Raw genomic sequence first — 11538 nt, 5'->3', positions numbered from 1 at the left:
GGCAGATGGGGGCTGGAGTCCAGGAATATCTGAAGGGCTGCAGGTTCCCCATTCTTGCCATGAGGGCTCAGTTGGGACAACTCCCATAATCCCATTTCATTGGCTAGGTGGCTGGAGATAATGGGAGCTGCAGTCCAGCAGCAAAATCTCCAACCTTGACTTGGTGGGTTGAAGTGCTGCAGGCTGTAGAAGCTGGGTGGGTCAAGGCCCCTGTCTGAGATGACCTTTTCATTCCCTCGCATGTCATACCTGAGATACAGCAAAGTTGTTTAACTGAGTGACAACATAAGCTTTTTTGGTAACCCTTCTATAGATCTGTACACTGAGATTGGCAGATGTGTCAGTGCTAATAATAAAGCACAGGCAGACAATTGTATTTGGAAAGATATTCCAATAAGCTCAGTTTGGAGTCTCTCAGTGCTAGAAAGCCATTTCCGAGCCTCGGGGAGGAGAGGGGGTTGCGGGCTGGCCCCTCCCACATGCGTGGGGGCTGGATTTCAGCCCCCCGCGAGATTGAGGGAATCCCCGGGCGTGCCTTTCCTCCTGCCCGCCAATCGGCGGGCTGGGGAGGCATGGCCTAATGGTATTAAAGGCCAGGCACGCCCCGGGACCGCCCTCTTCACTCCTCGGCAGCCGAGAGGTTTTCCCATCCCACCCACCCTCAGATTAGGCAGATTTGACCTTGCTATGGACTTCGGTTGGTCGCCGCAAGGGGCCTGGTAGGAATTTTTCCAAGTTGGCAAATTTTCAGCCTTTTGGTTTTTTCGCCTACCTCGTAGCAAACGTCACAACTTTCACGGTAGTTGGCGGTTAGGCATTGGCAGGGGTCAATTGTTATGCAAATGGACGGGGGGAAGGAAATGCCATCACCTTCCCCCAAGAAAAAGGGTAGTCTGGTAGAGGACTCCGGGGGCGTTGCCTTGTCCGAGACCTAGTAAGGTAAGGGCCACCGGCACGCCCACGAGCGGTGACACCCGTGGGGTCCTAGTTGGCGTACTTCAACAGGACCCCCACGGTTAGTGTTCAACCCTTCCCGGTCACCATGCCGGGTAGTTGTTAGGAGCCAATGCCTAAGGCCAATACCTTCAATTCTGTAATCAATAAAGTTGTGGCCATTTACGCCCATTAACCTTAATTACGTGTCCTGTGTCTTCATTTTCTATGTGGGAGGGAACTTGCCACGCAACAAACTGTCTTTCACTTTCAGCCTGAGCTAAGAAGGAAAATCTTTGGAGGGTGCTGCAGAAATCAATAGCTTTTAAAATCTTTACCCCTTTCAACTAGTAGAACATCCATGAGACTTGACATTTACAAATGTTTGCCAATAATTCCTTTAAGGGTAACCATGTTCTAAAGAACAGATAGCAATACTGGATGCAACTGAACTTCTGAGTAAGTATGGGAAATGAACTAAGATTAAGAAACTGACAAGAAAATTAACTGAGAAACCATATTTGTTAATGCTTACAAAATAAACTTGTTTATTTGATTTAATTTTAACAACTGTCTGGACTCAGTGTGTACCCGAGAGTAACGGGTTGGTGGCAGCGGGGAAGCGAGCACAGTGGTGGCGCAGGGATCAATAGATCGTCAAACGTCCGGGAACCCTGTGTCATTTCCAGTGTCATTTCCCTGAATATTCTCCAAGGGAGGACTGAAGGGAGGAGTTGGAGAGGGGAAACTTTCAAAGAATTGTCAGAATATCTTTCCTCTCAGCCTTCCGTCAGCCCTACTCCCATTCAGCGTAACAGAAAAAATGTTTCCCTAGTACAAATTCAGAGGCAGCATGGGCAAAATTGGTGAGGGGAAGTCCACCTATGAAGTTAACCAAGGAAGAATGGTCTTCCTCTTCTGTCTTCAGAATTTTTCTTTTTGGTTCCTGCACCCTCTCAATTATGCTCCTATTCAAAGTAGTGAAGTAATGTTTCTCCATTGCACTGAATGGAAGGGGTAAGAGGAAGGAACTTGTCTCTGATTTTAATTCAAGCTGGAGAAGAATTCAGGGCTTGAAATGCTTGTCCTCTGTCCCCATTGAAACTTCTGAAGGTCCTCTACAAACCAAAGTTTGAAGAAGTGTGCTGATTTCACTTGCATAGAAAACCACTGCTCCACTTCTTCTGGAGAATAAGAGCACATCCAGATGTATGTATTTTTTTACCTCTTTGTGAAATGGAATGGCTTTATAGATGTACTTCACCCTCCCAGAGCTAAATAAAGAATACTATGACAAAGTGAATGCTGTCACTTGTAAAGATTATGCAAGTATAGCAATTTTATTTGCAGATTTATAAACTGCTTTACAACCAAACATTACTGCAGCTGTATTCAGTAAAATAAAAAGAATTCCTAATGCAGTAAACTACATTTGCTTTGCATAATTTATTCTTAATCTGCAAGGCTTCAGGAGGAAAGAGTTGCTTTGCATGCCACTGATACCACTGATACCTTCACCCTCTGAAATCCTAAGCTCCTTCTAGTTTCTACCAGGCATTGCTTATGCACTTCGGAGCTTAGCCTTTGTTTCTAATGTAACTCAAGCTACTGCCATTCATTGTATTAGTAGCAATCCAACACACCTTCACTTACTAGAGTAAGGTGTTACAGATAGGTAGCCGTGTTGGTCTGCCGTAGTCAAAACAAAAAAAATTCCTTCCAGTAGCACCTTAAAGACCAACTAAGTTAGTTCTTGGTATGAGCTTTCGTGTGCATGCACACTTCTTTAGATTCTTCTTCTGTGTATGTGAAGAAGTGTGCATGCACACGAAAGCTCATACCAAGAACTAACTTAGTTGGTCTTTAAGGTGCTACTGGAAGGAATTTTTTTTGTTTAGAGTAAGGTGTGGCAGTTATTGTTCCCCTTCTCTTCCAAGAGATAGCTGCAGGAGCCTGCGCAGTAGGTTGCTTTTTAGGGTGGTTTGAATGGCTGCTCTCAGAAGATTCTGGCAGTCTCACCTGGCCCTGGGAGAGAGAACATAAGAGAACTCTGAGCGCTCACTGGAAGGACAGTGTTGTTGATGTATTTAGTGTAAAGGGAGTTTTTGTTTTTGTTATTAAAACCTTGTTTAAGTTGTTTTTGAGTCCCTTTTTAATGCATGGTCTCCCCAGCTAGCTCTCTGCAGCGGTACTATACTGTAAATAGCCAACATCCTTGGTTATGGGCCCAGCTGCTGAGTGGATGACTGCATATTTTTGGACTCTGAGAAAGGTTTGAAAACTCCTTCTCCTGTTAGTCTAGTTTCTGTGGGTCTGGAAGAGTTCCAGAATGGTTGACAGGGTTCCTGAAGCTGAGAAGGCTCTGGTCTTCCCACAGCTGACAGATGAGAACTATAGTTTATGGTCTTTTCAGATGAAGGCGCTTTTGACCTCTAGAGAAGTATGGACCTATGTAACTGATGACCCTCCTGACCCTGTAACTAATGCTTGGTCAAAAGGACATGCAAAAGCCAGGGCAATAATTAATTTGGCAGTCAGCAACCAGCAAGTAGTCTATATAAGGAATAAGAAAACTGCCAAAGAAATGTGGGACAGTCTTGCAGCAGTGTATATTAGAAAAGTCAGCATCTGCATTGATGTTTTTCAAGCAGCTGTACCAGACGAAGTTGCAGCCTGGTGGTGATTTGGCAGCACACCTGAGACGTCTGGAGGCAATATGCTGCGAATTAATTCAAAGGGACATGGAGATACCTGATATTCAGTATGTTTTTATCATTCTTTGTTCCCTTAACAAGGACTTTGATGATATAGCTAGCCAGATATCTGCTGTTCTACCAGCACAATTAACTGTGGAAGGGGTAACGACAAGATTAAGGGCGAGTTGGCTAGAAGGGAGGCTTGTGCCATAAGCACTCCTATTTCCAGAAAGAATGAGGAACACCATATGCAAACTTGTGACACAACTGCATTTAAAGCTGCCAAGCGTTGTTGGTTCTGCAATAAGCAAGGACATTTTGCAAAGGACTGCAGATCCAAAAGAAAGCAAAGTATTCCCAAGTCTGTTTCTGTTCATCAATCACTCTCGTCAGCCCAGCAGCCAACATCGTATCGTAAAGACAGAAACAAGCCGTGAGCTTTTCACCCTCCGACAACAGATCGTAAAAGAATTAAAGGTGCCAAGTGGAATTCTTTTATTGTGGACTCAGGTGCATCCCAGCACATTTGCAATGATCAAAGTCTTTCCAAGAGGAAATTGGTAATGTACATTTAGCCAATTCACAAGTCTTGCAGTCGCTTGGCAGGGGTACTGTTAAACTTGACTCTTTAAACATTACAATAGCGAACTGCATTTACTGCCTGTCAGTGGACAATTTATTGTCAGTAAGGTGTTTTGCTTGTCAAGGCATAACTGTGCGTTTCTTAAAGTCAATGTGTGAGTTTTTCGATGGGAACAAACGTCTATTGTATGCCCGGGACTCTGATGGTTTATATAGACTGTATTTTCGCACCTACTCCCAATTGCCTATAAATTGCAGAGCAGCACAGTCAAGCCAGGGGTTGAGGAATGTGAGGCCACATTCTGGGTGTGTCCATGAGGCACACAGACTTTTAGGACATCTGAATTTTGCTGATGTAATTAAGACAAAGAATATTGTTAATGGCCTCAACTTAAAACCATGTAAATTCTATATGCAATGTCTATTCTGTTGCAAGAATAAGATTAAGGTTGCACGCAAGGGTAGGTGCTCAGATAGGAAAGTAACTGAGCCATTTGAGCGTGTACATTGTGATTTAGTTGGGCCACCATCATTAGGAGGTTCTAAGTACTGGCTCACTCTAATAGACCAGTATAGTAGATATTGTTGGACTTATGCAATAGCTGAAAAGTCACAAGCATTTGAGGAGTACAAAGTTTTTTGCAACTGGGTAAATGCACTTTAACAAATCTATTAAGAACCTGTTTTCTGACCGGGGCGGGGAATTTGTTTCTGAGGATTTTGAGAATTGCAGGGGACTACTCATGAGTTATCTTGCCCCTGAAGTCCCTGGCAAAATGGGCTTGTTGAAGTTGTGCAGTGTGACCTGCATGCAGGGGTTAAAACTTATCTGCACGTTGCTAATCTGCCCAAAGATTTTTGGGCTGAAGCGCTCCATGCCTTTTGTTATGTTAAAAATTGCAGTTATCATTCTGGTTTAGATGTCACTCCCTATGAGGTAAAGGTAAAGGTAAAGGTACCCCTGCCCGTACGGGCCAGTCTTGACAGACTCTGGGGTTGTGCGCCCATCTCACTTAAGAGGCCAGGGGCCAGCGCTGTCAAAGCTGCATCTAGCGAGCCAGAGCCGCACACGGAAACGCCATTTACCTTCCTGCTGGTAAGCGGTCCCTATTTATCTACTTGCACCCGGAGGTGCTTTCGAACTGCTAGGTTGGCAGGCGCTGGGACCGAGCAGCGGGAGCGCACCCCGCCGCAGGGATTTGAACCGCTGACCTTTCGATCGGCAAGTCCTAGACACTGAGGCTTTAACCAACAGCGCCACCTGCGTCCCTATGAGAAGTTGTTTAAAAAACGCCCTAATCTGAAATACCTATGCATTTGGGGTTCAAATGTAATTATGCATTATCCCGCTAAGCAGAAATTGGGTGAACGTAGTGTCCAGGGAAAATTAGTGGGCTACCAGCAGGGGGCATACAGGATTTACATACCAGCAACTGGCAAATTTCATATTACCAGAAGCATGATACAAACTGTAAATTGCGACTTCCGGAGGCGGCACCATCGGCAATTGCGGATTCCCTCTAGCTCTGAGGGAGTAGCTCCGCGGAAATCGGGTCTTGCCGCTACGGCGACGCGGGGACCCCTTCGAAAATCACAGGCGGGAGAAGCCTGTGACCATGGGACTCGGCGGGCAACCTTAGCGCCCCCTATCTGCGAGGGAACCCCATAAGGGGCTCCAGAGCGAAACGGGGAGTCTGGCGCAGTGCTGAGAGTCAATTGTTTCTTCCGTGGAGTGAAGCCACACAGCTGTTGCCGGAGAGCGCTGACCTTTTTCCTGTGACAATTCGGCTAATAAACAACAACCCGTGAGTAGGTCAAGTTCAAAGATCGGGGACTTTGAAGAAAAAAAGGATTAATTTGGCACTGAAGCGGGAAGGTGTAAACAGGAAGTCCACCTTCCGTTTTCTGTACACAGATTAAAGCAAAGACTGTTTAAGCTAAGACCTGGAGAGTTGTGTTAAAAAGACTTAAATCCTAACGTCAGATTAAAAGAACTCCCTCACTGAATTGCAGGAGAGGGGAGGGAAGAGGGGAAAGTATTCTTTGCCTGCAAAAAAAAAAGGAGAGAAAAGGGAACAAAGACCACCACTTAATCCTTGGGAACGGACTGCCAGGATTAATAAAATTGCTGTACCGAGAGTCGCACTGTTAATGGACAATGTAACCTTTTGACAGCTAACTCCGCAAGAGAGATACTTTTATTCTGAAGGGCTTCTTTGGATTTGAAACTGTTGCTTATTTGGTAGAAGGGGTCATTGGAAAGTTGGAAAAGATACTTTGTTGCAATATCATTGACTGTTACTGTGTCCCCCTAGAGGAATACTGAAACTGCTACAACTAGTTAGGGAATTTTCCACTTCTAACTGGCCAGGGAAATTTCCACTGCAAAACAAGCTCTGGCCGTGGGACTGACCTTGATCCTCAGATAAAGTGTTATGGCAAACTTGCCTCAGGAAAAGACAACAAGATCGGGTAAGGTTAGACTGCAGCAGACCAGCGTAGTATCGCAGCAGCGCAGAGCATCTGCATCTGGCCCCTCAGTACCACAAGGAGAAGATCCTGCACAAGCTGAATCTAAAGGAATGGCATCTGAAGAGGGATTTACTTCAGTATTAAGTAAAATTTATGAAACCTTGGAAAAATTAAGCAAACAAGTTACTGAAGCAACAACAACTAAAATTGACCAAAATACTACTAGCATCAACAACTTGGGGCAGAAGGTGAACTCAAACACAGGATCCATTGAAAGACTGCTGCAAGAATCTACTTCGAATCAAAAGGCAGCTGAGGAAGCAAAGGAAAAAGCTTCGGCTGTAGAGGAAAAAATAACACCGATATGTAAACAGCTCGAGGACCACCGGGCGCGTTTGTCCATGATTGAACTTAAGGAAAAACAGACTAATTTGAGGATCAGGGCAGTACCTGAACTTGAAAAAGACAGCTTAAGTGGCTTTCTTACACAGGAATTTGCAGACTTTTGGAACCTGGATGATAAGCAAGACTTTAAGATAGTAAGTGCTTTTAGACTTGGAAGAGGAGGGAGAAAGAACAGGGTGAGAGACTGTTTGATTATCTTCCAAACGAAAGAAGAGAGAGATAAAATATTGAGTCTGCATTTCCAGCAGACTTTGGAGATACAAGAATCAAGAGTAGAGATTTTCAAGGATATTCCGAAATATTTATTGGATCTTAGGGCTAACTACGGAGACCTGGTGGCCCTGCTGAGAAGAAACAGAATTGTTTTTAGGTGGGAGTTTCCCCAAGGCCTTTCCTTTACCTTTAAAGGGAAAAAAATCAAAATAAGATCAGTGGAAGACAAAGAAAATTTTTTGAGAGAGCACGGAGAAGACCTACAAAAAGAAGCTGAAGAAGAAGAAGAGCCAAGAGCACTAAAACCAGGAACACTAGACTTAGTATCACTACCTTTGGGATTGGACAAACCAGAGAAAGAGACACCACCGACAGAAGAAGAACAATTACTTGGAGCAGTTGGAGGAAAAGCAAAATAACTACACCATGTCTCTGCAACTATTAAGTTGGAACATCCACGGTTTTAACTCCCCGGAGAAAAGGAAAAAGGTTTTTCATTTATTGAAAAAGGAACAATTGGACTTGATTTGCTTACAGGAAACTCATGTGATAAGGCTACACAGGAAAGTATTGATCAACAAAAGATTGGGCCAAGAGTTTATTTCGTCAGACAAAGTTAAAAAGAGAGGAGTTGTAATCTATGCTAAAGAAAGCCTATCACCGAAATTTATCTTTAAAGACGACCAAGGAAGATTTGTGGCAATTGAAATACAAATTCAAGGAGAGAAATTCTTGATAGTAGGAGTTTATGCACCAAATGAGGGGAAATCTGAATTTTTTAAGAAGTTGCATGAGACATTGCTGGACTATATGGAGTATAACATTATTATGATGGGAGATATGAACAGAGTGGTGTCCACAAATATGGATAAGTCACAAAGACAGGTAGTTACTAAAGATGGCAGACTACCAAAAACTTTTTTTGACATGACTGACAACATGGACTTAATTGACACTTGAAGAACTAAGAACCCCTTGGGCAGAGAGGGAACCTTCTTCTCTGAAGCCAAAATGACATGGACAAGAATTGACCAAATCTGGATAACTAGAGGATTGGCTCCCAAAATTTGGAAAGCGGAAATTTGCCCTAAAACTTGCTCCAACCATAATGCTGTGAGAATGGAGATGAAATTAACACCAATTGGTTCCTTTAGATGGAGGATGAATGACACCTTGTTTAGAGACGCAGAAGTCATCAAGAAGGCCCAAAAAATCTTGAGAGACTACTTTGAGATAAACATGAATACTACGGTTGAAAAAAGAGTAATCTGGGACGCAAGCAAAGCGGTTATGAGAGGGTTTCTGATTCAACAGAATGCAATAAAGAAGAGAACTCAAAATGAGAAAAAAAGATAAAATTTTGGAGAAAATAAAAGGTGAGAAGAAATTAAGAGCGAAACCAAAGTTGCAAGAGATTCTGAGAGAAATAAAGCTATATCAAGTACAATATATGAAAATGATAAATCAGGAAATAGAATGGAAAATCAAGCAGATGAGACAAAAGACATTTGAATCGGCTAATAAATGTGGGAAACTGCTAGCCTGGCAGATGAAAAAAAGAGAAAAACTTAATACCATTACAAATTTGGAAGTGGAAGGAAAGAATATACAGAATCCAGTGGAGATTAGAAAGTGCTTCCAGAGATACTTCAAACAACTATACACACAAGGGCCACAGAAAGAGACTGATATAGACCAGTTTTTAAGAACAAATGGATTACAAAAAATCTCTCAGGAAAATAAATTAATGTTGAATTATAAAATAACAGAACAGGAGGGGGAAGGTGCCATCCAGAATATGCAGTTGGGCAAATCTCCAGGACCGGACGGTTTAACCTCAAAATATTCTAAATCTTTGAAAGACTGGTTAATTCAACCACTAAAGGAGGTCTGCAATGAAATTTTGGAGGGGGAAAAAGTGCCAGAGTTGTGGAAGGAAGCTTACATTACACTTATACCAAAAACTGAGTCTGAAAAAATGCAACTTAAGGGCTACCACCCCATATCCCTGCTTAACGTGGATTACAAAATTTTTGCTGATATATTGGCTAAAAGACTGAAAAAAGTTTTAGTTGAGGAGATACATAAAGACCAAGCTGGCTTTCTCCCGCGTAGACACTTGTCTGACAACACGAGAAATATAATTAACATTTTAGAGAAGCTGCAAGTGAACATCAATACTAAAGCAGTCTTGATATTTGTCTGTATATTGTCTCCCTGGTTATTTAACTTATGTACAGAATTCATCATGCGAAAGGCTGGACTCGATGAATCCCAAGCCGGAATTAAGATCACCGGAAGAAATGTCAACAACCTCAGATATGCAGATGACACAACCTTGATGGCAGAAAATGAGGAGGAATTAAAGAACCTTTTAATGAGGGTGAAAGAGGAGAGTGCAAAATATGGTCTGAAGCTCAACATCAAAAAAACGAAGATCATGGCCACTGGTCTCATCACCTCCTGGCAAATAGAAGGGGAAGAAATGGAGGCAGTGAGAGATTTTACTTTCTTGGGCTCCATGATCACTGCAGATGGTGACAGCAGTCACGAAATTAAAAGACGCCTGCTCCTTGGGAGAAAGGCGATGGCAAACCTAGACAGCATCTTAAAAAGCAGAGACATCACCTTGCCAACAAAGGTCCGTATAGTTAAAGCCATGGTTTTCCCAGTAGTGATGTATGGAAATGAGAGCTGGACCATCAAGAAGGCTGATTGCCGAAGAATTGATGCTTTTGAATTATGGTGCTGGAGGAGACTCTTGAGAGTCCCATAGACTGCAAGAAGATCAAACCTATCCATTCTTAAGGAAATCAGCCCTGAGTGCTCACTGGAAGGACATATTGTGAAGTTGAGGCTCCAATACTTTGGCCACCTCATGAGAAGAGAAGACTCCCTGGAAAAGACCCTGATGTTGGGAAAGATGGAGGGCACAAGGAGAAGGGGATGACAGAGGACGAGATGGTTGGACAGTGTTCTCGAAGCTACAAACATAAGCCTGACCAAACTGCGGGAGGCAATGGAAGACAGGAGTGCCTGGTGTGCTCTGGTCCATGGGGTCACGAAGAGTCGGACACGACTAAACAACAACAAAAACAACAGTGGTACCTCAGGTTAAGTACTTAATTCGTTCTGGAGCTCCGTTCTTAACCTGAAACTATTCTTAAACTGAAGCATCACTTTAGCTAATGGGGCCTTCTGCTGCTGCCACGCTGCTGGAGCACGATTTCTGTTCTCATCCTGAAGCAAACTTCTTAACCCAAGGTAATATTTCTGGGTTAGCAGAGTCTGTAACCTGAAGTGTCTGTAACCCAAGGTACCACTGTACAGTGCTTTTTTCTGGAGGGACGCAGGGGTACACATACCCCTAAACATTTTGTGAATCTAACGGGAGAAGAAACAAAAAAAATTAAAATATTTAATTTCTTCTCAGCGTGGTCAAGCGGCAGTTCCGTTGCTATCCCTGATGGCAGCCTTTGGTCCATTTACTGCATTTATTTTTCCCAATTTGAACTATAAAATGGTGATTTTCTTGATTCAAAATGAGAGTACACCTACACTATACTGCTTAATATTGATATTTTAGATTGCTGTAACCTGCCATGGGACCTTATGGTGCAAAGCAGGGAAGAATTCAATATACAGTGGTACCTTGGGTTAAGAACTTAATTCGTTCTGGAGGTTTGTTCTGTTAGGGAACTGGAGACAGAGAAGGAGGAGGGAATGGGAAGTTATCGGGAGAGACCTCCTTTGATTAGCAGTTGTTCGTCTTCAGAAGAGAGAGAAGACAAGGGGGGTCAGGGGGGAGTGATTCTGAGAGGGCGGACGAATTTCCGAGGGCAAGTACCTCTTGTCAGAGAGGAGAGGGGGGGGGTTGGGCTTTGACGTTTATGAACTGAACCACAAGTTCAAATAGGTTTATGCAAACTGAACTGACAAGACAGTTTGAAAGAGAATTTAACATTGGTATGAGGGAGATATTATCCTAGCTAATTACAGTAATTTTATGGATGTCTATAACCTGTTCCAGGAGTATGTTTAAGCTGTGAATCAGTGTAAAAAGGCCAGCTAATATACACAGCGGGATATTTACTCTCTTCTTTTTGACATTGTTTTTTTGAAATGCTTGAGAGTATGATCACTCCTGTTTTAGGAGCTACCCCTTAAAAGGGGACCTCTCAATACTTTAAATAAATAACTTGGCAGGCTTCCATCATCTGCATGGACTTCTGGGTTG

At 43.1% G+C, this 11538-nt stretch overlaps 1 long non-coding RNA gene across 1 annotated transcript in view; it reads right to left on the bottom strand.

Annotated features, from left to right (window-relative positions):
* Positions 1-11538, bottom strand: part of LOC309372919 — a 161818-nt gene that overhangs the window by 36365 nt on the left and 113915 nt on the right. The window lies entirely within an intron of this gene.

This window comes from Podarcis melisellensis (assembly GCF_964234715.1).
Source record: "Podarcis melisellensis genome assembly, chromosome: 1".
In the NCBI taxonomy this organism is placed as follows: domain Eukaryota; kingdom Metazoa; phylum Chordata; class Lepidosauria; order Squamata; family Lacertidae; genus Podarcis; species Podarcis melisellensis.
This window is presented reverse-complemented; position numbering and strand designations above follow the sequence as displayed.